The sequence below is a fragment of the Nicotiana tabacum genome, chromosome 15 (assembly GCF_000715075.1).
Source record: "Nicotiana tabacum cultivar K326 chromosome 15, ASM71507v2, whole genome shotgun sequence".
NCBI lineage: Eukaryota > Viridiplantae > Streptophyta > Magnoliopsida > Solanales > Solanaceae > Nicotiana > Nicotiana tabacum.
Genome location: NC_134094.1, coordinates 47040964 through 47055400, shown reverse-complemented (window position 1 = coordinate 47055400; position 14437 = coordinate 47040964). Strand labels below are relative to the sequence as shown.

The 14437-nt window shown below is 38.7% G+C and overlaps 1 non-coding gene across 1 annotated transcript; it reads left to right on the top strand.

Moving 5' to 3' along the window:
- Positions 1 to 7237: 7237 nt before the first annotated feature.
- On the top strand, positions 7238 to 7344 carry LOC142170007 (small nucleolar RNA R71). The gene has a single exon (XR_012699626.1). It is a non-coding gene; the product is annotated as a small nucleolar RNA R71 (small nucleolar RNA).
- Positions 7345 to 14437: the final 7093 nt, after the last annotated feature.

Here is a 14437-nt window from a genome sequence, read left to right as displayed (position 1 = left end):
ATTAAATATGCAGCACCCACGACAAAAGGGATGTTAGTACATATGGAATAGTACTAGTATGTAAAACTAAACACCCTCTCAATAGAACGAGTAACAGTAAATGGAGAATAAAGTGTGAAATCAATAAGAGACTCAACCAGTATCGAGGTGTCAAATTAGGGTAAAGGTAAATTTCAAGTAAGTTTCATTAATTTAAGTTGGGAGATCTTTAGCACCGATACACCACCATGTGTTAAACACGGAGTCCGATCTTAACTCGACCAGCTAAGCTGTCACACCTAGGGACATACACTCACAATATCACCATGTGCGCGGTATGGCATCCGATATCAGCCCGATCGGCTAAGCCGTCTTACCACAATGCCGTGTGGGTCGACATCACATCACAGTTCGCTAGCAATAATCTCATCCCATTTAAGGGGAAACATCTCAACACACCAATCTCATCCCATATAAGGGGAAACAGTCTCATCACATTAACACGGGGATTTACCCCTCAATCACTCCTACACCGGCACGCGTAGTTTCGGGGCTAGGGTTTTCCGACCTACCCTTCCTCGGTGGCTAAACGATACTCCCAAAGAATTTATTATTAAATGTATATACCAATCAATTCATATTCGTTTACATGTCATTTATTTTATTGGCATCATTGGCCATACGTAGTATCATTCTTGGCACGTTTGCCGTACTTCACAATTCTTGCTCACTATTCCACTTTCAAACATTAACACGGATCGTCAACAACAAACATTTTTATTCAAGACTTTAAGAACACATTTGATAAGTTTAGGGTCTTAAGCACATGTGATTTCTTACACATTTTGATATGACCACTTTCATTTGGGTTTGACTTGACGTCACAACATTTTAATACATACTCATACGTTGAACACACTCCCGAAGAATAACATAACATGATAAGAATATTTTGGAACACATTTTGAACATATTCATATATATATATATATATATATACACACACACACACACACACACACACACACACACACACACACACACACACATCATCCAACACCAAACTTATTCAGAAAAGTCAATTCATAATGGACAACTCGGGACTTACAAAATCATCGTGGGAATTCAATTCTAAGAGAGAAGTTTAGCCAACATACCTTGCCTCGAGCTTTTTAAATTACTACAATATTCTGGAATTCTTAGTCTCATCGGTCTATTTAGAAATATAGCAAAATTGAACACAAATTAGAAGAGAGTTCATAGTTCCAGCTCACTTGAGCATTTTATGAAAAACTAGATGTGCATTAAGGTTTCAAGGTCCTCCTATGGTGGATTCTTTCATCCCTCTACCCAAAGTGTACCCAAAAGAGATCAACAATCTTCCCACTACCCTTGGTGGTATATGCATGTAAAATAAATAACTCTCATACTCAAGAATCATATTCCCAATTACACATCTTCTACCTAAACTCGAAATTGAAGACATGGGTTAGAAGACTTTGTGAGTTTTTCTTGTGAATTCTCCAAGTCTTGAGCAAGAATTGTTGAATAATTAGCCTAGGGTCTCCTTTTCTCTCTCTAGAACACTCTCCCTTCTTTCTAAAATATCATATTTCTCTCTCAAAATGAGCCCCAAGGGCTTTTAATCAAAATAGGGACGGGTAAACAAAATTAGAAAAATAAAGCCCCGACACAGATCTGCGGTTGCATATGCGACCGCATAACGCTTCTGCGGTCCAAAAAATGGACCGAACAATGGCCCTCCGAAACTGGGCAATTCTATCTCATTCTTCCTCGTTCTGCGGTCCGCAGACTAATTCGGCGGTCGCATAATGCGCCGCAGAACTCCCTCTCTGAAACATTTCATGCTGGGTCTACGATGGGTTATGTGGCTCGCATAATGATTATGCGGCCACATAATGGACCCCAGGTAAAATTTTACGGGGCCTTACAATTACAGCCTACCATCAACACTCCACACTTAAACCATTGCTCGTCCTCAACTAATCAAACTACACTTCATATGGATACGACCTTTTTCAACAACTCTCATAAGTCATCACACCAAGACTATTTAACACAACTTAAGTACAATACCGTAACATCCTCTCTTCAAGATTTGACTCAAAAGCACCACGTATTATTCACAACCCGCTCACTTACACTAATAAGAGGTCAATGACATTATCTTTCCTTCGTGAATCAAGTGCCTTCACACAACAATAGAGAGTAGTTCAACACACAATGAAACTTAAGAACAATTAAGAACTCAAAATAGAAAGTATTCGCTCAGTCTCGGATCATTCGTCCTAGAATGAGGGTCAAAATTCACCATTAGCACTCAATGTGACTCAGCTGCTATAACACACACCAGCAGTTCCAATTTTTTGACTAACTCCCTAAATTTCCAAATATTGCGCTAGAGTCTCCCCTGTAATTGGGGCCTATCCACTTGCCAGAGAATCCCAAAACCAGTCCTAACAACATAACCACAACACAACGATGTAAAACAACACCGGCCACAATGCCTTTAAACATTATATTACCAAGAAGAAGCAACCTCAACATAAGTCGTATAGGGAAAACATAATTTATAGAATGTTAGCTCTCAACATCATGGATACAATTACATCGCTATTCAAATAAATTAGGATACTTCTTCTTCATCTCTTCCACGGCCTCCCAGGTGGCCTCTTCGACTTGTTGGTTTCACCATAACACTTTCACAAAGGCAATTTCTTTGTTCCTCAAATTTCGAACTTGTGTATTAAGAATGGCAACTAGAATTTCTTCATACATCAATTCTTCGTTAACCTCAATAGTCTCAACCGGAACAATAAGCAACAGATCTCTAACCACCTTCTTCAACATGGATACATGAAACACCGGGTGCACTAAGGACATCTATGGAGGTAGTTCTAGCCTGTAAGCCACATGACTAATCATTTGAATAATTCTGTACGGTCCGACATACCCCAAACTCAATTTCCCTTTCTTACCGAACCATATTAAACCCTTCATAGGAGAAACCTTCAAGAATAACCAATCATGTTCTTTGAACTCCAAATCCCTACGACAAATATCTGAATTGGACTTCTGACGACTCTGAGCAGTTTTCAACCGTTCTGTAATGATCTTAACCTTTTTCATAGCCTCTTGCACGAGGTCTGGCCCTATAAACTACGCTTCGCCAATCTTGAACCAGCCAATGGGAGATCTACATCTCCTACCATATAAACCCTCAAACGGTGCCATCTGAATGCTAGCATGATAACTGTTGTTGTAGGCAAACTTTATAAGCGGCAAATGATCATCCCAGCTACCCCTGAATACAAGAACACAAGCACGCAACATATTCTCGAGCATCTGAATAGTCCACTCTATCTGCCCGTCAGTCCGCGGGTGAAAGACTGTACTAAGATTTACTTGAGTACCCAAACCTTGTTGAAACTTCTTCCAAAAATTAACCTTGAACTGTTCCCTTCGAGCTGAGATAATAAAAACTGGAGTGCCATGCAACCAGACTATTTCCTTCATATACAACTAAGCGTACAGTTCTGCTGTGTCGGTAGCCTTAACGGGTAAGAAGTGTATTGATTTCGTTAGTCGATCCACAATTACCCAAATCGAGTCGAACTTGCGAGGAATGCGAGGTAGTCCTACCACAAAGTACATATTGATCATCTCCCATTTCCACATCAGAATTTCTATATTCTATTCCAACCCACCGGGCCTTTGGTGTTCGGCCTTCACTTGCTGACAATTTGGGCATCTTGCCACAAAGTCCGCTACAATCCTCTTCATATAATTGATCCAGTAGACTTCCCTAAGATCATGATGCATCTTTGTAGAGACCGGGTGCACACATAAGCCTATTTCGGCACCACGAAACCCCGAGTCTCAGGTAAAATTTTACTGGGCCTTACAATTATAGCCTACCATCAACACCCCACACTTAAACCATTGCTCGTCCTCGAGAAATCAAACTAAACTTCATATGGACACGACCTTTATCAACAACTCTCATAACTCATCATACCTAGACTATTTAACACAAATTAAGTACAATACCATAACATCCTCACGTCAAGATTTGACTCAAAAGGACTACGCATTTTTCATAACCCGCTCACTTACACTAATACAGAGGTCAATAACATTACCTTTTCTTCGTGAATCAAGTGCCCTTACACAATAATAGATAGTATTTCCACACAAAATGAAATTTAAGAACAAGTAGGGACTCAAAATAGAAAGAATTCGCTAAGTCTCAGAAATAACATTCATATGCCACAAAAAACGTACCATAGGCCTACCCTTAGTGTACTACTCTACTAATTGAGCTCATTCAGTCAAGGATCAAGTAGGACTTTAAATGGTTGTAATGTAGGATGCGAGATGGGTAGGATATATTTAGATATAAAAGTGACTACACCTCCCTAAGCACTTTAATACATACAATTAACCGTTCAAAACCCCACACTTATGTAAAACCATAATTCCACCTTGATATCAATATACTTTAACTCCCTACTTCTTTAAGCACAATTACATCAAGTTACCAATATCAAGAAATATTTTTCACAATCATACACTTATTTGTTTCCTTTCTTTTCCAATTCAAGTGGCTCTTACTTTTTCAGAACAGTGCACCTTTCTCCTTAGTTCAATAGTTCCACTCAAAAGCCAAACCATCCACCCCACACTTCAACTTTTACAAAGTTCGTAACAAATTCAAGTGCTCACTGGAGGTACAAGGTTCTAATACATGGTCAATTCAAACAAATGGGTAAGGCTTCTAATGTGGTTGCCAAAGAAACAGGATTAAAAGCTCAAAGGGGTTAACTAAGATACATAACAATTAGGTGGGTAGTAGCACATATCTGGATCAACAAACAAATACCTATATCACTTCCAAGACCGAATAAAACTACTATTTCGCTTTCCAAATAAATGGGGCAAGTTCTAGACATCAAATGCAATTCACAGGATACACAAAACCTCAAACACACATGGCACATAACTTACTCATGATTGGACTATCAAGACACTCTAGTCAAAGTAGTTAAGAAAAGTTAAGATCATACAAATTAAGGTACTTATACAAGAGCCAAAAACTGAGCCTAAGTGTCACAACTAAAGCACTTACTATTCTCAAGGCATAATAAAGATAAGAGATATTACCTTCAATTCAAATCACAGCACAAGGTTTCTTACTCCTAAAAAAAAAAATACCAACACCCGGTTCAAACAAAACCCTTGGAAAAGAACCATGACACAAAGAAAACCCAAGGGGTACTTGTTGCACTACCTAACAAAAGAAAATCTTTTTGTCTTTTTCCTTCGACTTTAATCCCTCAAGAAACCTGTCGATGATATCCATCTTCGGGAAAAATCAAAAATTTTAAGATTTTTCTCATTTTTTCAAAATTTTAATTCTATATCTACTAACTATAACTAACAAAAAGAAAACTAATAAGTTGTGGCATGTCCCCATTACACACAATTAAAAAGCATAAGGTAAAGGAAACTTTCCTAAATATCTAGTCGGGGTCTGAGTCGAAGTCGGGCTCCATTCTTCACGCCCGATCTAATGCACACATCCATGCATATAGCTGTTTCTCAGCCTTTTTGGGGTACACCCCACACTTATCTTTCTCACTCACCGCAATCTTTTCTTTCGAGCCCTTCACTTTACACGCAACACTTGCAGCTGGTTTTCCTTTTTGCACCCCCTTTTCTATATTCATCTTGAAAGTGACAGTCTCCTCACCCACTCTAAGCATTAGTTTTCTCTTATGTATATCTAATATCGCTCTGCCTGTCGCTAAGAATGGTCTTCCTAGGATGAGGGGGACCTCCTAAAATAAGAACTTATCCACCCGAACTAACACATCTTCCACTATCCCCTTGGGTATTAAAGTCATTTGATCTGCCAACTGCAACAATATTGGGGCAGACCTTATCTCTCCAATCGCCTTCTCAACTTTCCTATAAATAGATAGAGGCATTAATTTAATTGAGGCATCAAAATCACATAAAGACTTATAAAAAATAATAGTTCCTAAAGAGCAAGGTATTGCAAAACTCCCTGGATATCCACACTTTTATGGGAGTTTATTTTGCAATATCGCACTGCAATACTTTGTGAGCTTGATCACTAAGGTGTCCTCTACTTTCCTCTTCTCTGTAAGGATCTCTTTCAAGAATATAGCATAAGAAGGCATTTGTGAGAGCACTTATGTGAATGGTAAGTTTACATGAACCTGTTTCAGCACATCCAGAAATCTCTCAAATTGCTTGTCCAGCTTTTCTCTACATAGCTTTTGAGGCAAAGGTAGAGCATGCAAATGCTTGCTCTCCTTATATTCCTCCCTTCTCGATTTTTATTCCTTCTTATTTTTCTCAGCTTTTATCGGGCCTTTCTTCTTCTTGTCATCATCACTTTTCAGCTGCTCCCCACTCTCCTTTTCAAGTATCACATCTTTTTGGATCGGGGTGGGGTCTTTCAATACTTGCCCACTTCTCAAGGTTACAACATTCACTGTTTCTTTGGGATTTCTTTCAGTATCAGCAGGGAGAGTGCTTGGAACCCTCTTAGATAATATTGTTGCAATATGTCCCACTTGCTTCTCTACATTTTGAGTTGCTGCCCCTTGTACTTCAAATCTTTCATTAGTTTTCACAATAAAGGCCTTCATGAGATCTTCTAGACCAGGATGATTGGCATTTTGAGGCTGAAACTACTGCCTCAACTAATTCATAAAATCAGGAGCCTTTTGTCCCAGAAATCTGAAGTTGTTTTGTTGCCATGCATTAGTGGTACCCCCAGGTGAACTCCATTAAAAATCAGGGGTGCTTCTGAACCATTGTATTAAAATTTTAATTTCCCACAGCATTTACTTCCTCAGTTGAGGCTTGACACACATGAGTAGGGTGTCATCTTCTGCATATATCACAAGCTGCGTGAGGCTCATTTTATATTAAGGCTAATGTCAGCTTTCGTATTTATTTAGCCATAGAATCAAGTTGTGTCTGCACAAATGTATTGGCATCCACTTGGTAAACACCAGTTGATCTTCTTCTTTCAGCAGTCTCAGAGGGCCACTGATTGGCATCTTCAGATAACTCATCAATAATTGTAACTATCTCATCTGGAGTCTTCTTCATCAAAGGGCCTCCAACTATATTGGTTAATGTTCTACGCGAAGTTGGTGTCAATCCATCCCAAAAGTCCTAGAGTTGCATCCAAAGATCAATTCCACTGTGTTGACACTTTCGAACTATCTCCTTAAACCTCTCCCATGCTTCAAAAATAGTTTTAGTCTCTTTCTGGATGAAGTTATGGATTTCTCTTCTAAACTTGCCCGTCTTAGCCGAGGAAAACTATTTATCAAGGAATTTTCTGGTCATCTCCTCCCATGTTCTAATCAATCACGTGGGCAAGCTTCGAAGGCATTACTTTGCATCATCTTTAATTGAATAGAGGAATGCCCTTAAGTACACTGCATGTTATGATACCCCATTGTATTGAAAAGTGTTCATAATCTCCTCTAAGTCCATTAGATATGTGTTTGGATCTTTGTTCATCTTTCCTCTAAAAACAGAGCAATTCTGAATGGTTTGAAGCAACCCCTTCTTCAACTCGAAATTGTTAGCTACAATTGAAGGTTGTCTAACACTTGATAATCCTTGATTGTAGACCGGTCAAGCATAATTGCCCAGTGATCTCCCAGGCATAGGAGCTATATTTCCGAACTGGTCTGCAGTCAAGGGTTGATTTTGAGCAATTCTCCGACCCATCTCTTCTTAATAGATAATATGTGCATCTCTGATAGTAGCTTCCTCAGCATCTCGTGGTGATTTTTCTCGTTGTTGGGTTGCCTCCCTTGCAGCCAAATCTACATTATCATCACCGTTTCAAGCCATAAGTTCTTTGGTTGAGGCTTGCCCAATCATTCCTGATGTCTCGATGAGTCTCTTTTCTTCCTCAGCTGTCGTAATTATTTTTTCTATCTCGGGCTCGTATGGTAGTACTTCTTTCTCAGAAGCACGAGTCATACACCAATCTAAACCTGTAACCTGCGAACAGTCAACGAATACAAAACGTAAAAAGAGAAAATAGAAATAAAAAGAAAAATAAAATTCCTGAATTAGCAATATAACTATTTCAAACACTATTGATTGCCAATCCCGAACAACGCCAAAGTTTGAAGATCGCAAAGCACACACTTAAATTCTGCTCACTAATTAAATATAGTGTAGTATAATATCGTATCCACAGGGATTGGATTTATACAGTATTCTCATAGTTTCTAGCTTTGCTGCTATCCAAGATGATCAACATTTGAGATTTATAAGATGTCTAACTGAAATTAACTAAGAATCTAAAGCTATTGACTAATGACAATCGAAATAAGGAATAAGAAAAGAAGGTTATCAATGGGAGAAGATAGGGTTTCTATAGGATAGGTGCAAGATAATTGTTCGAGATCTAACTCTAGATAATTCACTTCTAATGTTCAAGTGAGTCTCTCGAATTCACTCAATTATTAGTCCAATCATTCAGCAAAAACTCCTCTCTCGATTAAGTTTTAACCTCACAGGATGAACCAATTTAAGCACGTGAAGATATGCAAGAATGCGTAATGGATTTGTCTTTAGGAAAATCTCTTTCGATTATTCTCTTAACTAGGTTTAATCAATGATTCAACTAGCCTCTTTCGATTACTTAGAATAATCTATGAACTCAACCAATAATATACTGCTAAGATATCACAAGTTATGCCTCTCTCGATTACATGAACTAGTGAATAAAGATTCAACAATTAAATCATCCAAAAAATGTTCAATACATAAAACTAGAGTTATAATCCATAAACAATCATCAATACACCAAATCCATCAAATTCTAAATGGAGCTATTCCATAGATATGGAGAAATTCATCACAAATAATATTAAAGTATAGAAAAACATAAATTCAATCCAAACTCTGGTCTTGAGTGAGCAAGGAATGATGAAGTCCTTGTGCTTGTGTTCTTCCAACTCCTCCTTAGCCTCCTTAGGTCCAAAGTTTGTCAAAAGTCCTAAAAATAATATTTTTCCATGTATTTATACCAAATAGAGTCGGGCCTAGATGAAACCACTCTTTCCTAGCCAAAATACGACTTTCACTCTGTAAAAATTGCACAGGCGCGCCGCAAGGGGCGACGCACCATGCAGGGCATTAGTGGAGAAATCCAAAGATTTAACAATTTGCAGGCAGTAGGATTTTGCACAGCAGCGGCGCCCCACGGCACCGCGACAAGGTACTTTTCTCAGAGTACGACTTCAAACTTGACTTTTTATGTCCAGACTTGGTCTTCGACTCCTGAACACGATCCCGGCTTAATCCCTTGAGCTTTAACTAAGACTTCAAAGCTCCAAATAGCTCGATTAGCTCCATAATATCTACATAGCTCGAAATCACTCCTACAAGGCATAAAACACACAATAAGTGAAAAACACTACCAATTAAAGCTCAACACAAGTAAAATGCTGTGAATTAGAGTTTAATAAGAGACTAAAACACGATATTATACCCTACCATCAATACCCCGCACTTAAACCATTGCTCATCCTCGAGCAATCAAACTACACTTCATATGGACATGACCTTTTTCAACAACTCTCATAACTCATCACACCAAGACTATTTAACATAAATTCAGTACAATACCGTAACATCCTCGCCTCAACATTTGACTCAAAAGCACCACACATTTTTCACAACCCGCTCACTTACTCTAACACATAGGTCAACGACATTACCTTTCCTTCGTGAATCAAGTTCCCTCACACAACAATAGAGAGTATTTTCACACACAAGGAAATTTAAGAACAATTAGGAACTCAAAATAGAAAGAATTTTCTCAGTCTCAGAAACGACATTCATATTTCACAAAAGACGTACCATAGGCTTGCCTGTAGTGTACTACTCTACTAATTGAGCTCATTCAGTCAAGGATCAAGCAGGACTTTAATTGGTTGTAATGTAGGATGCGGGATGAGTAGAATACATTTAGATATAAAAGTGACTACACCTCCCTAAGCACTTTAATACATATAATTAACCGTTCAAAACCGCACACTTATGTAAAACAATAATTTCACCTTCACATTAATATACTTTAACTTCCTACTTCTTCATGCACAATTGCATCAAGTTACCACTATCAAGGAATATTTTTCACAATGATACACTTATTGTTTTCCTTTCTTTTTCAATTCAAGTGGTTGTTACCTTTTCAAAACTGTGCACCTTTCTCCTTAGTTCAACAGTTCCGCTCAAAAGCCAAACCACCCATCCCACACTTCAACTTTTACAAAGTTCATAACAAATTCAAGTGCTCACTAGAGGTACAAGGTTCCAATAGATGGCCAATTCAAACAAATGGGTAAGGCTTGTAATGTGGTTGCCAAAGAAATAAGATTACAGGATAAAAGAGGTTAAGTAAGATACATAACAATTAGGTGGGTAGTAGCACATATCTGGCTCAAAAAAGAAATACCTATATCACTTCCACGATTGAATAAAACTACGATTTCACTTTGAAAATACACGGGGCAAGTTCTAGATTGGGGTGGGGTCTTTCAACACTTGTCCACTTCTCAAGGTTACAACATTCACTGTTTCTTTGGGATTTGTTTCAGTATCAGCAGGGAGAGTGCATGGAACCATCTCAGTTAATATTGTTGCAATCAGTCCCACTTGCTTCTCTAAATTTAAAAATGTTTCCCCATGTACTTCAAATCTTTTATCAGTTTTTACAATAAAGGCCTTCATGAGATCTTCTAGACCAGGATGATTGGGTTGTTGAGGTTGAAACTGGTGCCTCTACTGATTAATAAAACCAGGAGCCTTTTGTCCCTGAAATCTAGAGTTGTTTAGTTGCCATGCATTAGCGGTACCCCCAGGTGAACTCCATTAAAAATCGGGGTGCTTCTGACCTATTGCATTAAAATTATAATTTCCCACAGCATTCACTTTCTCCGTTCAGGCTTGACACTGATGAGTAGGGTGTCCTCTTCCGCATATATCACAAGCTGCGCGAGGCTCATTTTGTATTGAGGCTAAGGTCAGCTTCCATATTTCTTTAGCTATAGCATCAAGTTGTGCATGCACATATGTATTAGCATACACTTGGTGAACACCAGTTGATCTTCTTCTTTCAGCAGTCTTAGAGGGCCGCTGATTGGCATCTTCAGAAAACTCATCAATAATTGTAACTATCTCATGTGGAGTCTTCTTCATCAAAGGGCCTCCAACTGCATTGCTTAATGTTCTACGCGAGGCTGGTGTCAATCCGTCCCAAAAGTCATAGGATTGCATTCAGAGTTCAATTCCACTATGTTGACACTTTCGAACTATCTCCTTAAACCTCTCCCATGCTTCAAAAATAGTTTCAGTCTCTTTCTGGAAGAAGATATCTAAACTTGCCCGTCTTAGCTGTGGAGAAATATTTATCAAGGAATTTTCTGGTCATGTCCTCCCATGTTCTAATGGATCCCGTGGGCTAGTTTCGAAGCCACTGCTTTGCATCATCTTTAAGTGAAAAGGGGAATGCCCTTAAGTACACTGCATCTTGTGACACCCAATTGTATTGAAAGGTGCTCATAATCTTCTCGAAGTCCATTAGATGAGTGTTTGGATCTTCGTTCATTTTTCCTCTTAAAACATAGCAATTCTGGATGGTTTGAAGCATCCCTTGGTTCAACTCGAAATTGTTAGCTGCAGTTGGAGGTGGTTTAAAACTTGATAAGCCTTGATTGTAGACTGGTCTAGCATAATAGCCCAGTGATCTCCCAAGCATGGGAGCTATATTTTCGAACCGGTATGCAGCCAAGAGTTGATTTTGAACAATTCTCCGAGCCCTCTCTTCTTCATAGATAATCTGTGCATCTCTAATAGCTGCCTCCTCTGCATCCCATGCAGCTTTTTCTCGTTGTTGGGCTGCCTCCCTTGCACCCAAATCTACATTATCATCACCGTTTCCAGCCATAAGTTCTTTGGTTGAGGATTGCCCAACCTTTTCTGATGTCTCGGTGAGATCTCTTTCCTTCCTCAGCTGTCGCAATTATTTTTCTCTCTCAGACTCGTATGGTAGCACTTCTTTCGAAAAAGCTCGAGTCATGTACCAATCTAAACCTGTAATCTACGCACAGTGAACGAATACCAAACGTAAAAAGAGAAAATAGAAATAAAAAGAAAAATATTCTTCAATTAGCACTATAACTATTTTAAACACTGTTGTTTGCCTATCCCCCGCAACGACGCCAAAATTTAATGAGCGTAAAACACACACTTAAATTCTACTCACTAATCAAATATAGTATAGTATAATATCGTATTTATAGGGATTGAATTTAAACAGTATTCTCGTAGTTTCTAGCTTTGTTGCTATCCAAGATGATCAACCATTGAGATTTATAAAATGTCTAACTAAAATTAACTAAGAATCTAAAGCTATTGACTAATGACAATCGAAACAAGGAATAAGCAAAGAAGGTTATTAATGGGAGAAGATAGGGTTTCGATAGGATAGGTGCAAGATAATTATTCGGGATCTAACTTTAGGTAATTCACTTCTAATGTTCAAGTGAGTCTCTCGAATTCACTCAATTATTAGTCCAAACTTTCAACAAAAACTCCTCTCTCGGTTAAGTTTTACCCTCACAATATGAACTAATTTAAGCACGTGAAGATATGCGAGAATGCGTAATGGATTAGTCTTTAGGAAAATCTCTTTCGACTATTCTCTTAACTAGGTTTAATCAGTAATTCAACTAGCCTCTTTCGATTACTTAAAAGAATCTATGAACTCAACCAACAATATATTGCAAAGATATACAAGTTATGCCTCTCTCGATTACATGAACTAGTGAATAAAGATGCAACAATTAAATCATCCAAAAAAATGTTCAATACATAAAACTAGAGTTATAATCCCAAACAATCATCAATACACCAAATCCATAAAACCCTAAATGGAACTACTCCATAGATATGGAGAAATTCATCTCAAATAAAAATAAAGTATAGAAAAACATAAATTCAATCCAAACTCGGGTCTTAAGCGAGGAAGGAATGATGAAATCCTTGTGCTTGTGTTCTTCCAACTCCTCCTTAGCCTCCTTAGGTCTAAAGTATGTCAAAAGCCCTGAAAATAATAAATTTTCATGTATTTATATCAAGTAGGGTCGGGCCTAGACGAAACTACCCTTTCCTAGCCAAAATAGGACTTTCACTATATAAATATTGCACAGGCGCACCACATGGGGCGACGTGCCATGCAGGGCATTAGTGGACAAATCCAGAGAGCTAAGAGTTCGCAGGCATCAAAGTTTTGCACAGCCGCGGCACCCCACGCGCCGTGGCAAGGTACCTTTCTTTGAGTACTGCTTCAAACTTGATTTTTGACGTCCAGACTTGGTCCTCGACCCCCGAACACAATACCGGCTTAATTCCTTATGCTTTTACTCATATTTCAAAGCTCCAAATAGCTTCAATTAGCTCCACAACATCTAAATAGCTCGAAATCACTCCTACAAGGCATAAAACACACAATAAGTGCAAAACACTACCAATTAAAGCTCAACACAAGTAAAGTGCAGTGAATTAGAGTGCAATAAACGACTAAAACACGAGATTATAGCCTACCATCAACACCCCAGTGCATACAGTCAATATCTGGGCCTAAGCCTGAATCACAATGGGCACAACTGGTGCCTGAGCTGCTCCCACAGGCTCAACCACATCTGGTATCAGTTCATGAGTTAGAGCAACTGGTGGCTCCACAGGTGCAGCGCTAGCTACTGCAACCCCACATCCCGCGGCCCTAGCTAGTGGTACTGGTGGTTGTCTGTCTGATTCGGTCGTACGTGTCCTCACCATCTATGATAGAATAGAATAATAGAAGTTTAGTTTTTCGGAATCAACAAATTCGCATGATAAGAATACAAGAATGTGAAGTTTCCTACTTGGTTTGGTAGCCTCTCGAAGATAAGTACAGATGTCTCCGTACCGATCTGCAAGACTCTACTAACCCTGCTCATGACTCGTGAGACCTAAATAACCTAGGATCTGATACCAACTTGTCACGACCCAAATCTCAACATGTCGTGATATCGCTTATCACTGTTCTAGGCAAGCCGAGAATCACAAAATAACTACGCATTTTAGATTAAAAGCATGATGTAATAAGTCTACCAGTGAAAAATCTCATAGATAACCGATAAGCACAATTGTGAATCAACTACAAACTCTCCCAAAATTCGGGTGTCACCGAGTACATGAGCTACTAAGTGTCAACAAAGTCTAAACCTCTAATACTACTGTTTGAAAGATAGAAAAGTATAGAATAAAACAGAAAAAGGAGAGTTGAGGTCAGCGGGCATCAATGCAGCTATATATATAG